The 13284-nt window shown below is 41.9% G+C and overlaps 1 protein-coding gene across 4 annotated transcripts in view; it reads left to right on the top strand.

Moving 5' to 3' along the window:
- SYBU (syntabulin) overlaps positions 1-13284 on the top strand; it is a 103547-nt gene that overhangs the window by 23790 nt on the left and 66473 nt on the right. The gene's annotated exons all lie outside the window — the stretch shown is intronic.

Below are 13284 nucleotides of genomic sequence, written 5' to 3'. Positions count from 1 at the left end.
CAGAGCTTGGAGTGGATATAAATAAAAAGCATATTGGTTTTGGGAAGGGGTTGGGAAGGGGGAGGGGGAGGATTAAGAGGTACAAACTATCAGGTATAAAATAAGCTACAAGGATGTATTGTACAACATGGGCAACATAGCCAATATTTTGTAATAACTGAAAATGGAGTATAACCTTTAAAAATTGTGAATCACTATATTGTATACACTATATCGTAACATATAATATTGTACATCAACTATACTTCAATTTAAAAAATATATTATAAAATAAATACATAAATAATTTTTTTAAAAAAGAAAAAGATTGAATTCAAATAAAATAAATATAAACCAAAATTTAAAAAATTATTGGTTTAATATGGGTGACAGTATTGGCTCTCATCTTCAAATAAAGAGAGAAATTCCTGGCCTGCTCAAGAAGGAAATGCCCTTCTGAGTTTCAATACCTTTGTCTTAGTCACCACTTGGAGAGCTAGCTTCTTCGAACATGTTTAAAACACTGGCTTTGTTGACATTTTTGCCACACTTCTCTTTATACCTAATATCAAATAGCCCTCACTTGTCATTGTGAATTAAAATTTTAGCAGAATTTGTAGAAGACTGTTTAACAACACTGAAGAAAGCAGGTGGAATGCACCAGTTCGAGCATAAAAACAGGGCAGACAGAGCCTTCCTTCTCATGCTTTCTGTGTGAGAGTCCCTGTTTTAAAGCATGGTCTGTGGGAAGATCCCAAGTTCAGGCCTGCAAATGAGAATCCAGAGCTACCTGACGCTGCTAACTAGCCTAGAATGTGCCCCTAGCCCTACTCACCACTGAAATGTGAAAACCTACTCTCCAAATGCCATTGTCTTGCACTCAGTGATTTACCGGTGAATGCAGAAAGAAACCCAGAGGCAGCACCTTCCAGTAGGATCAGACCAAATGGCGGATAGTGTTGTGATGGAAAACTTTAGGAAAAGAGTGCTCATTTATAATAACATTATTCAAAAGTGGGGGCATCACATTTTGGAGATCTTTGTAAAGAAGATGCATCCTGGTGTTTTAAATTATCAAATATAAATAGAGGACCAACACCGAGCGTGCCTTAAAAGCATATGCAGTCAAAGAACTTGAAATGTTTATTAATCCCTTTGAAGAGCTGCTGCAATAAAATCACGTGGACACTTCCCAGTTGGCTCGAGAATGGGATTGCTCAAAGGCTTCAGGCTGAAAAGCCTCACACAGCTCTCCAGGCAAGAAGTTTGGCAGTGGTGCTGAAAAACTACAAAGACATATTCCCCAATATTTATCATATGATTTGTATTCTGCAGTCATTTCCAGTTTCAATGGCAACAGTGGAAAGGAACGGATGAAGTCAGGTTACAGAAATAGAATGCTTGAGAAAGGGCTTGAATATCTAATGCACATTTCTACGGAAGGCGCAATGCCAGGAGTATGTAACTACAGACCTGCTGTCAACTTTTTCTAATTAAAGCTCACCAGAACAAACAAATTCCCTTTGGCAAAAGACCCTCAGAAAACCTCCGTTTTGAAGGACAGCCATATTCCTTCTGGTAAAAAAGAAACAGGATTTTCTGCTCAAGCCCCCTCTGTAAATCACCATTATCTCTGGCTTTGTTTGTTAATTATGGATAAGCGATTATCTATAGTAAAGCATAGTAATAGAGCCACAGTAGCAAAGTGAAATGAACTGAGTATATTTCCTACCATTAAGGGGTTGTTGTGTGTCCATTTAATTTTTAATGTTTGTAGGAACAGGAGTACCCTGTGGGAAAGGAATTCAAGGGATTTGGCCAAGGGCGCAGAGGGAGAGGGGAGCGGGAGGGAAACTTGCTCGGTTTTCACTTGACCGTATTTCTTAATTATAAAGAAAAATACAGCATATGGCCTATACTGATAAGTAGCATTCTTCTGTTATGTTTGTTTTTCTGTGTTTTCATTCTTGCTTTATCTTAAAATATAGCTTAAAGCTAGAAATCAAAGTCTTAATATTAAACAGGTCATGCCATTATCCTGTAAGTGTTAAAGTGATCATATTTTATTTTGTTACTTAAAAGTTGCCCAGAAGGATGCAGCATGGCTTAGTATTTAGGTGGAGTTTACCATTCTGCCTATATTCTCCACGGCCATACAACAGTCTAAACACTGCTTGAGGCCCTGTGCGACGGCACCGAGTGAGATAAAAAAAATCACATCTGTTCCTGCTACCGATGCAAACTACTTAAATTTCTCCCAGTATTTCCTGGAGTTCTTGGTATATAGCCAAGGAATCAGTGAATATTTGTTCAATAAATGAAATCACTTACTTATAGAAAGTCTGGCATTCACAAGATAGGATTTGCAGCCGTGAAAGTATAACTCTGAAAGGCAATTCTTAGGTGACCATTATGGAAACTGCCTAATTATTATTTGCTTCAGCTCCATGATGTTTAGTGATGAATAATCTTATTTTAAAACAGTGTTTGTCCGATCTCCCTTATTGCATGATTAAAAGCCAAAAATGAGAACCAGGATGTTCCTAAGTCTATACTTATTCCCCATTTGCCACATTTCACAGTCCTTTCCTAGAGAGGTGTTTCTGAATTTAGAGCTCTGTGGAGAGGAATACTGACATTAGCGAAGGCAGAAAAAAGTAGAAATTTATACGGAAAAAACAGTTGTTTACCATGGGAGCTATGAGCACATTGGTTTTAACAAGTCACACTTCTATACTTAGTAACTCAAGCGTTAGGAAATCAGCTGCTCTCAAGTGTGTTTTAAAAGGGTTGTAGCACGGAGTTTTTTAATATTCTCTTGCCCAAGTTACTACTTATTATAAATTTTTACAAGTCTCAGAACAGATCTGCTTAAATTTGATAAGCATTTGAAGAAGTTTCATTCTCCTGAGTTTATTTATAAAGAAAATAATAATAAAAATTAAAGCAATGCAAACATGAATATTTTAAAATATAAATGCCATTTTTTTTGAAAAATAAATCCTAATCTAGAATTGTTTTCTATTTTAATAAGTCAAATAAATGGTAGGGGGAAAACAGCAGGAAAAACTAAGAAAGAATCATGGGAATACTTTTTCAGAGAATTCTTTGAATTCTCACTCAAGAGAAGTGAGTTCATTAAAATAATGAAGCTAAGATTAATATTTAATAATAAATAAGATGAAATGTATGTATTTTCTGTGGCAGAAGCTTTTCAAGTTATATCAGTTTGGAAGTCATTATTTCACTTGATCACTAAAAAAATTCTTCTGAATTGTTCTTCAACTCATGCTACAAACCCAAAAGCTAACACAGCCTTTCGTGTTTATCATATCTTTAATATGGTTTTATCTTTCCTTAATACTATATACCCATGTAGTTCCAGCAGAAAGAATTTCAAAGTCAGAAATCATTGTCTTTTGTTTCACACTCAAGACTGGAGTAAATTCCATGACTCTTAATGAATCGGCTTTTCCAGTGAGCACATCTGGAGGGCAACAGGAACTGGACGGCAGTTTTTTGGTGGGAAATGGAGGTTTGAGGTTGGGAAGTGTTGTGAATAGAAGGAACAACACTGGTGAAAGTCAAAGGTAGAATGCAAGAGTTGAGTCACCACAGGTCTTGTAGGCGGTAAGTTAGTGTATGAAGTTTATCTTGAGGGCAGTGATGAGCACTGAAGGGTTTTAACTGGGGCCAAGGGATACAGAGTCGGGGGTGATCAGATTTACACTTTAATAACATCATTCTGGCCACTGTTTAAAAAGGTACCGAAGGAACAAGTCTGTTTGCCAGGTTAGAAGTCCAGGCAGCAAGAAATGGAAGAGAAATGAACACATTTTAAAGATAACTAAGAGGTAGTGCAGATATGGGTTAAGTTCCAAGTTGTCATAAAGGTGAGGGAGAGAAACGAGTTGAGAGTGTCACCCAGCTTCCTGAGCCTGCATGATGATAGCACTTATCTACTTAGGGAACACAGGGGAGAGATCAGCTTTTAGAGGCAATATGGTGAATTCAGTATGTAATATAGTGAGTTTGTTGACCCTGTGAGTTGTAAAAGTTGAGCAATCCAGGTGGATTTTGGGATAGTTATGGAATAAAGAATTACAGAATTTATGGATGATCTGCATATAAATAGTAGTTGAAGCAATGGAAAAGAAAGATGTTACCTAGGGAGGGAAGGTAGGATGAAAACATAGGAGGATCAAACTTAGAAATTAAGGAACACCAATGTTTAAGAAAATGGCCTAAAAGTCAGAAAGAGGGTCAGCAGGAAAGAACAGGAGGGTTGTGTTACAGAAGGAAAGTGGTTTTCAAAAATGTGGCAATGTTTATGCCAAAGACTGATGAGAGATCAAGATTCAGATAAAAACTAGCCAGTAGATTTAACCGCATGGTAGTAATTTGTGACTTCGCGCAAGAGCTGTTTGGTAGCAGGGTGGGTACAGGTACTTGAGTGGAGCAGGGAGGGTGTGAGACATGGGAATATAGTTTTTATTGTTTTTCTAAGAAAAGTTGTATGATGAGTGGGGAGAAGCCACTGGGTATTACTAGAAAAATACAAGAGTTCAGGGAATTATTTATTTCCTTGGGTGGGAAAGGTTTCAGCATATTTAAATGCTGATGTGAAGTGTCTGATAGAAAAGTAGGTTAAAGTGATCAAAAAAAAGAATAATAGCTAATAATAACAGCTAACACTCACTGAATGCTTAAAATATATGAGGCGTTCTTCCAAGTTCTTCGCATGTATTAACTCCTCTCATGCTCACTGTGGTTCCTCATTTTGCAGATAAGCAAAAAGAAACCTGGAGAGTTAGAAGGACTAACTGATGGGATAACTTTCCTTAAGAGTTGGAAAAGGGTAGAATCCAAAGCCCCGGTTGTCCAGAAGAGGGACAACTTCCACTCTACAGGACCAGATGTGGAAAGGATGGGGTGGAGGCAGGTGAGTTTATAGGTTTGAAGGCCAGAGATCGAGAGAATTCCCTTAACAGCTTCTATTTTGTCAGTCAACCAGGAGAGAAGGGCATTTGCAGAACGTGAGATGAGGTGGGTAGGCTGGTAGGTTGGAAGTGCAGAGAAGGGTTCAAACAGACCCTATACAGAGTAAGAGAGAACACTGTCTAGGGAGCATAAATGATTGCAAGCAACCCTGAGACCCCTCTGCAGTTACAGGGCGAGTGCTGGCAGTGTCACTCATCTGTGGGGTTGTGTGGTTCCTCCACACTCAGCTTCAGGCCAGAGGGGAGGTAGTGCTGGTAAGACCACCCAAGAAATATCCAGAAGTTCTGGACTTCAGAGGCAAACCAAACAGGTCAGGGTATGGGGAACGGCAGGGGAAGAGGTGAGGGCACTTACCTGCACCTTCTGTAGAAGCAGAGTATAATTATACTTCATTAATCAGGTGCACAGGGGATGGATGATATCTGAAGATTAAAAAATAGATATTGGTGAAGGGTATATGGGAACTCTTTCTGCTTAGATTTTCTATAAACCTAAAATTGCTAAAAAAAAAATAATAAAGCCTATTAATTTAAAAAATAGACCTTGGAATAGAAGAGATAGAGACTGTCTGAATGTGCGTTACTATATGACTGCATATGACTTACAATATGACTTACCTTGCTTGTTTACACTGGCTCAGCAGGTAAAGCAAAAGAAAGGAGGTTGGAACTATTGTCTTTCATATGCTCATTATCCTGTACTCACTGAATATTGATTCCATTCATTGGTACTCAGTTATGTGTAGCCTTAAACTTTGACAGTTTTCTGAAAGTTTGAGTAAAGCCACTACTTTTGTTTGTTGCAAACCAAACTTTATCTGTGAGAAGAATAATTTACTAATGAACCAATAGGTGGCAGTATAACATGGTGTTGTTGAAATTTTAAATAATTGCTAATTAGTAAAATAACTGATTGAAGCACCAGGTACTGTGTGTGGTGCTGTGCTAGGTAACTAAAACCCTGAGACAAAATCCCTTTCTTCCAGAAGGTTAGTCAGACAGTAAAGATTCAAGGGGAAATCCAAAACTTCTCTCTCAGCAGTCCACTGGAGACCAGTATGTAGGGCAGCAGAAGTCTCTCAAAGTGGAAAGAAGGTGGAGGGGGAAGGAGGACAAAGTGGAGGAGGGGAGGAGGGTGGAGAGGAGAGGAAAGATAAAGAGAAAAAAATTCTGAAGGAGCCAAAATTATAATAGTACCCTTTCAACTCTCAAAATTTATCTCAAAACTCACCCCTGGAACTCTCAGAACCCAGATTAGACTGGCAAGCCCTCAGGTCACTCATCTGATGTGGTGTTAACACAATGCATGCTGTAATAGCTTATGGCCATGAGATACCTGGGGAAACACTGTTGATCTTTGAATCCTCTAGAACCAATGCCTAAGCCAGTGTCTGACTCAGAATAGAAACAAAATAAACATTAATGGATGAACGAACGTATGAATGTGTATATGTATGTATGTATGTATGAATGAATGAATGAAAGGTATTTGGCCATTTATCATGCTGTTTACTCTAACCTTTCCATCTGCCCTTGGGAGGAAAAGTCCTGTCAACTTCTTTTCTAAGGAAAAATTAAGCTTCTCACTTTGTATCTCATAAGCCATCTGGGAAAAATTAATTATTTCCTTTTAATGGCAGTTAAAATAAAAATCTTTAGGATGAGGAGAATGTGAAACAAGCAAGCAGGAGGCAGCAGTGGTGACTGGAATGGTTTGGACCTGAGAGAGAGGATACCTATTATGCTCCAGCTACGTGCCAGACATAAATGGTAGGCTTTGCATACATTCTTGTCTGATCCTTACAACAGTATTATGAACTAATTACTGTTATTAAGCCCATTTTATAGGTGAGAAAAATGAGGATCAGAGATGTTAATTTGCCCAGAGACATTAACTGGTGCAACCTGATCTCTCTTCTTTCCTTCTTTCCTCCCTTTTTTCCTTTCTTCTTTCCAATCTTCCTTCTTTATTTAACTAGCACGCACTTATCACCTGCTGAGTCCTTGAGGGGCTCAACAGCTTATCTAAGGTGACACAGTCAGAAAGAGGTAAAGACGGGCTCAGATCTAGGCCTGCAGAACTTGAGGATCTATGTCCTTTATTAAACTGCATTTTTCCATTCTGGAGCTCTGCAGACTTCGGGAACCTCATTTCACTTTCTTGCTCTCCCTTGAATTAGCATCACATGATGGCAAGCCAGTAGCTGGACTTCTGAATAGAAAGGGACTCAGGTGTTTTGCTACCAACCTCTGAATTGAGGTTATTTCCCCAGTATGGAATTTGCTGATTCAGTTTGCTTCCTGAAACTCATGACCCATACAGTCAGCACCAGGGACCTGGGAAGCCATCCTTGTGCTCTGAGCTTCCAACAGCAGCCTCAGCTGTTTGTTAATGTGCTGAGAGCCTCTTATATCAGATTAGCACCCAATCAGAAGACAAACAGGAGGTGAGTAACTTCATGGGAGAACGCTGGGTATGCATGCTAGCCTACCGCAGCCATCCAGAAACAGCCAGACGCGATGGCGTCACAGGCCTAAAATGCTGTATGTCACTTAGAATCGTATTCTCATTTTAACAGTACTGTTTTTTGATGCACAGTAGATAAGCCTGAGAGCAAATACACAGAAATACTAACAGAAGGAATATGGATAATGGCTGTTAGGGCAATGAGATGATGAGTAATATTTTTCTTTAATTTGCCAAAATTTTGACAATGTGGTTTTAGTACTTTTAAAAAGAAAATATTAAAATTATCTTTTTAAAGGATTTGTTTTCTAGCATTCTAGAAATAGCTAGAGAGGACACATGGGCAGATAAACAACGTAGGCCAGATCCCCAAATTCTGAACTCATCTTCTTATAGAGTTTTTTCTCCAGTGGATTGGAGAGGATCAACAAGTACATAGCAAGGGCTAAATGTACTCACTAGGTCACAAGATATGGGGTGATAAAGGAAAATGGGTCCCAGGAATGGCCTAGGAGGTGGAAATAAAGCAGCCATCAAAAGTCTCCTCTGCTCCACAACAGCAGAGGTAACCCCTCCAGCCCCAGCCAGCAGATCAGCGGGCTCCCGCTTCCACGTTTCCCCTGGGCTCCTCTAGCTGCCATCATAGTAGTTGGCCTCTAGGGGCGCTCTGCTCCACTTTGCAATATTGCTCTTGCCCTTCGAGTAGATGATCTCAAAATCCTCCTCTTCCCCCCAGTCTTCTATCAGAAATAAAGGCAGAATTACTTTTTAAAATTAAAAAAGAATATTTAAAGTTGAAGGGAAAACAAATGCAAAGTCATGGAGATAAATTATATGAGAACAGATTCTTTTATCTTTATGTAACTCAAATCTAGTCTCAGATCTGCTTTCTGGGAACCCAGATTATAAATTTTTTTTCTAAGCCTAGACTGCTGTGGATGATGAATGAGTCCCTCAGAACCTGAAACCTGAGGTACTTGTTCCGCCACTGCCAAGTTGGAGGAGGATCTCAGCCTTCACTCATCTTCCCTCTAGGTAGTGAGCTGCCCCACCGGGTTCAGGCGGCTTTCAAATGCCCTGTCTTTGCCATACTTTCTGGTCTCTTGGTCTCCTGGGAGAGGAAGGTGCTTTTCTCTTAGTCCCAGAATTCAGCCTCTGGATTTAGGCCATCCTATGCCTACCTTAGATACAAAGATGACTTTATTTGCCTTTTCTGTAAGTCTGTAAACCCACAGATCTTGTCTTGTCCCATTGTATGAAACATTTCGTTAAGGTCAAGGTTCAGTTTCTCTTACTTTTTTACAACTGTACTTTCCAGAGCATCTTAATTCCAGTCATTCTAATCTACTGTCCTGAAAATTATACACCTACTTGTCCATCCATGTATCCCCCGTTTGTTCAGTACAAGCACCATACTTCTTTCCGTCTTTGGCTCATATCGTCTCCTATTCTCACAAGTGGACAAAAGGTCACAGACAGTGGACAGCATTTGGGGAGGATTACCTCATGTCTGCTCCCCTGTCCAGCAAGCAGAAGACTGTATCCTAACCATCCTCCAAAGCTCCCATCCCCAACCTGTACCACCTTACCTGGACTTTCCCTTCATTCCTGCCTTCATCTGAGAGATGTCTCTGAAAACACATCTGTGGAGCAGAGATCATTGACTCAGTCTGAACCCAGTGAATGTTCAAGCGAGCCTGGCCTCACCCACTCCCCTGTCTGCCTCAGGTAGTCTCTGGGCCCCTTGTTCAGGGAGAGATCTTGCAGAATTCTACCCATTACAGTTTTACAACATCAAAATCCCTTAACCATATAGTAACAACAACACACATACACTAAGAGGAGGGTTGATCACTCACACATGCCTTTACGGGAAAACGGGCAGCTCTCTCCCTAGTAAGAAAAATATAGGTCTCTACCCCACCATAAAAAAAAAAGAAAAAAAAAATCCCAGGATGCCCCAGAATGCAGTTTCTTTTCTTCATGACGTTTGTAAAGCACGTCAGCTGCTCCTTGTTGCTGTGCAGATCACCCAACATCGGGTCACTGAGACAGACGGCAGCTTTGGCTCGCCAGCTGATAGGATTAGGAGCTGGTGCTTTGTCAGCCCTGCCGAAGTCCGAAAAAGCCCCCAGCACACGCAGGTGAGCCGCGAGGAAGAGCGGATGCGGGGGACTGGCTGTGAGGTATCTTGGGTGCATGGTTTCAGGCGTTTTCTCTTTGGTTATGTGTTTGTATTGTCTTTTCTGTGAAGTTTGCAGTCTGGGGGGTTCCTATCAATTAAAAACCTGTTCTTTATGACGTATCTGGTTTCAGGGATTGACAACATATGCCTCACAGGATTTTTGTGAGGCTCAAATAAGATTATACATGTGAAAGAGCTCTGAAAATCTCAAATTGTGTGCAAACAGAAGGTAGGAATCATTTAACTACAGATTTCACATAAACAAAGAAACAAATAATTTATCCCAGATCTGGGGACATAATTACATAAGTACATCCCTTTTCTCCCAGTCTACAATACCCTATCTCCCCTGTTCTTCTTAGGTCTGGGCAGGGATGTTATTTATAATCTTGAAGGGTTCCAGCCCTCTGAAGTAGTTGATATTTTCTAAAAAAAAAAAAAACAAAAAAACAAAAAACCAGCATTACTTTTATTTCTAAAGGAAAAGCCACAAAATTGCAAAAACCAGACAATAAATAAGTGTTGAAGTAGAAATGAAAATGATTCATGAGAATATTTTAAAGCAGATTAAAGAGGACTATAATATGCTATATTAGATTATATTTCTTTGGTGGCAGAATCCAAGCATTTTAAGACATTTCTCTTACTGACATGAGAAACATTTGAGTGAAATTAAAGGCAACATAGATATTAGCATTTGTAAAACTTGCCATTTAGAACAGTGTAAAAACAGGCTTGGGTTCCAAAAGTACAGAACTAAGAGGCGTTTGAACACTAAATCATCAGCCTTTCCCTCAGCAGGGTTGCTATGGTGACAACGGGGCTACAGCGGGCCTCACTGCCTGCACTTCGCAGTAAAGGCTTTCACTGAGCACATGTTGGATTTTGTAAGGCACACAGCACATCATCAAAGACATATTGGAGGCAGCTTTATCTGAGTTATTTTGTAAAGAGAAGTTGTGTGTGTCTTCTTTATCCTGTACTGATGGCCCCTTAGGGGTTACAGAATTCATTCATTCATGCATTCATTCATTTGATTGTTATATATCGAATGCCTACTGTGTCAGGACCTGTACTAGGCACTGCCTACATCCCTGGTAAAGACAGACAGATAAGTAGGGAATTCTGATACAAGATAGTAACAGTTCTCCTCTGTTGAATTAAATACAGGTGTCCTGGAAGTATGTAAGAACTGATCTTGTGAGATCAGGGAGGTTTCCTGGAAGAAGCTGTTTCTAAAATGAAACTCAGTGTATCTTTTGGAGTTGAGGAGGGTGGGTGGGTGGGGTACAAGAAATGCTCTAGACAAAGAGACTCAAGTGTGCAACAGTCCCACGGAAAAAGAGAACATGATACCTCCTGAGAACTGCCAGTTCCGCAGTTTGAAGGTATCCATTTGTAAGGGGAAGGGGAGTGGCAGGGGCGCTGGGTAGCAGGTAGGTGGGGATAGTGAGGGAGCAGGTATCTAGAAGAGACATAAAGCCAGATCATGAAAGGCCTTTGGGCCACATTAAGGAGTTTGAATATTACTTGGAGAATAACCAGGAAGTCATTAATGAGTGCAGATGAAGAAGCATGGATAGATTCAGCCTTTCAGAAAGGCCTTGTGGAAAAATTGCAAAACTGGCAAGAAAGGAATAAGAGGCAAGACTGCAAGCAAGACAGCTTTAGTTAGATCACTATTGCAATAATCCAGGTTGTTTGTGGTTTAGATTCTAAGTGAAGATAATGGAGTCAGTGGACTGAAGTAATCAGATTCAAGATATTATTTCTAGGGTAGTGTGATTATTTGTGGTTTCTGCTGTGTGAGGGCCACGTGAGAGAGAAGTCAGGAATGACTCTGAGGTTCTGACTTGGACAGCTCAGTGGCGGGTGTTTCTGCTGTTAAGTCCCCAGATTTAAGTCTCAGTTCTCCAGAGGAAACTCAGAAGCACCGTAACAGTTTGACCCTAGCTGTTTGCTCCTGTCTCACTGTTTTTGTCCTCAGGCCCATAATTTTGGAAATAATGGATTGTAAGAATCATCCTGGAACATCAGTTTCCTGAAGCCCAGATCTAAGACAGCTCTGGATATAAAAGTATGAATTAATCGCCTTTTCCTAAAGAATCCTAAGATTACCAACTTCACTGCTTAAATAGATTGAAAAGACATGAAGATGTGTGGAACAAAATTTCCTTGAGGGTACAGAGGTGGCAGATTGATTTCAGTAATCCTGATTTCACACTGTCTCTCGGCTCACACTCTGCATTCCTAGATTGGAAAGTTGAGGACTCAGAAAAATACTTTTTGGAGGGCAGACAAATGAGATGGTCGAGGTTCCAGTATCATTTTTCAAGGATCGTAGTCCTTCCGTGTAGCACACTGGGTGTAAGGCTCAGTCTGTTCCCGGTCCACATTGCTACTTAGAATATTCTCCAATTCTGAAATAAAGGACGTCTGAGTTATTATTCATGTTCCATCACCAGGTAATATTTAAATAATTAGTGTAATAAGTCAAGGCCCATGACCCAGCCGATAGATGATCTCTATTCCAAGTCCTCAGTTGGAGAAGTGTTGGAGCTTTTTTTGACCAAATTTGTGTGCCCCACAAATGCTTTTTCTGTCATGGAAGAGGACTCAGCAAATTGTGAATGGAAGACCTGGACGTGACTTGACTGCCCTTGAAAAGTTCTGTTCAGTCAGCTGGGTGTAGCAGTGGGTTTTTTGTTTTCTTTTGTTTTCCTCACCTAATTCTCATAACTACCCTTCAGGCAGGTATGATTATTATCCCTCAGACTGAAGGAGGATAAACTTGAAATCAGAGAGGTCAAGAACCTTAGGGATTAAAGGTACCCCGCTGGAAGGGAATGGAGTGTTGCCTTGAACTGGTTTTCTGAGTTCAAGTGCGGTGTTCCCAAAGCAGCGCGCCTGGGGTTCATTCCCGGGCGGCTGCGGATCTGAGCCGGAGGAAACGCTGCGCCCGCCCTGAGCAGCCTGGCTTCCAGAGCCCGCGGGAACCGGCCTCCTGTCGTTCTTTCCCTGCGGCGCTGCGCTGCCAACGCCAGGCCCTTCTGATGCAAATGCCCCAAGGAGATTCGCAGCCTTGGAGATCCCGGAACCCAGATGCTGTGTCAGTCCTACAGCAGTGGCTTGCCTGGGGTCCGGGTAGAGGGGGACCCGCCCCGTCTCTCTCGGGCGAGGTAATTGTGGGGATCCGCATGTTGACTTAAAACCGAGAGAGCAGGGAGGGGCCGCGAGGGGAAAACTTTCCCTTTCTCCATTTTGGCTCTCAGTGATGTCACAGCTATTCTGGGTTCTTCTATCCGACGTGCACCCCCTTCCAGCCCGATACCAGGTGCCAAAAAGACGGTGTTGGACATCTCCAGGTTGGAGATGCCCCGAGTCTCCACCTGGCCCCTCGGGTCGGGCCCAGCGGAGAGGGAGGGGCGCGCGGCCGAGTCCGGCGGGCGGGGTGCGCGGATGTGCCTCCCCGGGGGCTGGCAGGTGAGGAGGCCGGCGGAGGGGGCGGCTCCCTGGGAGCTGCGGCGGCACCACGTGTCCGGCCGGGGCGGGGCGGCCGGGCGCGCCCTCGGAGCCGAGCGCGAACGGCGGCAGCGGCGGCGGCGCGTCGGCCCCGCAGCAGCCGTCGCCAGCAGCGCTCGCCGGCTCAGCGC

The sequence above is a fragment of the Vicugna pacos genome, chromosome 25 (genome assembly GCF_048564905.1).
Source record: "Vicugna pacos chromosome 25, VicPac4, whole genome shotgun sequence".
Classification (NCBI taxonomy): Eukaryota; Metazoa; Chordata; class Mammalia; order Artiodactyla; family Camelidae; genus Vicugna; species Vicugna pacos.
Note: the sequence above shows the minus strand (reverse complement) of the source record. Positions and strands in the feature narration are given on the sequence as shown.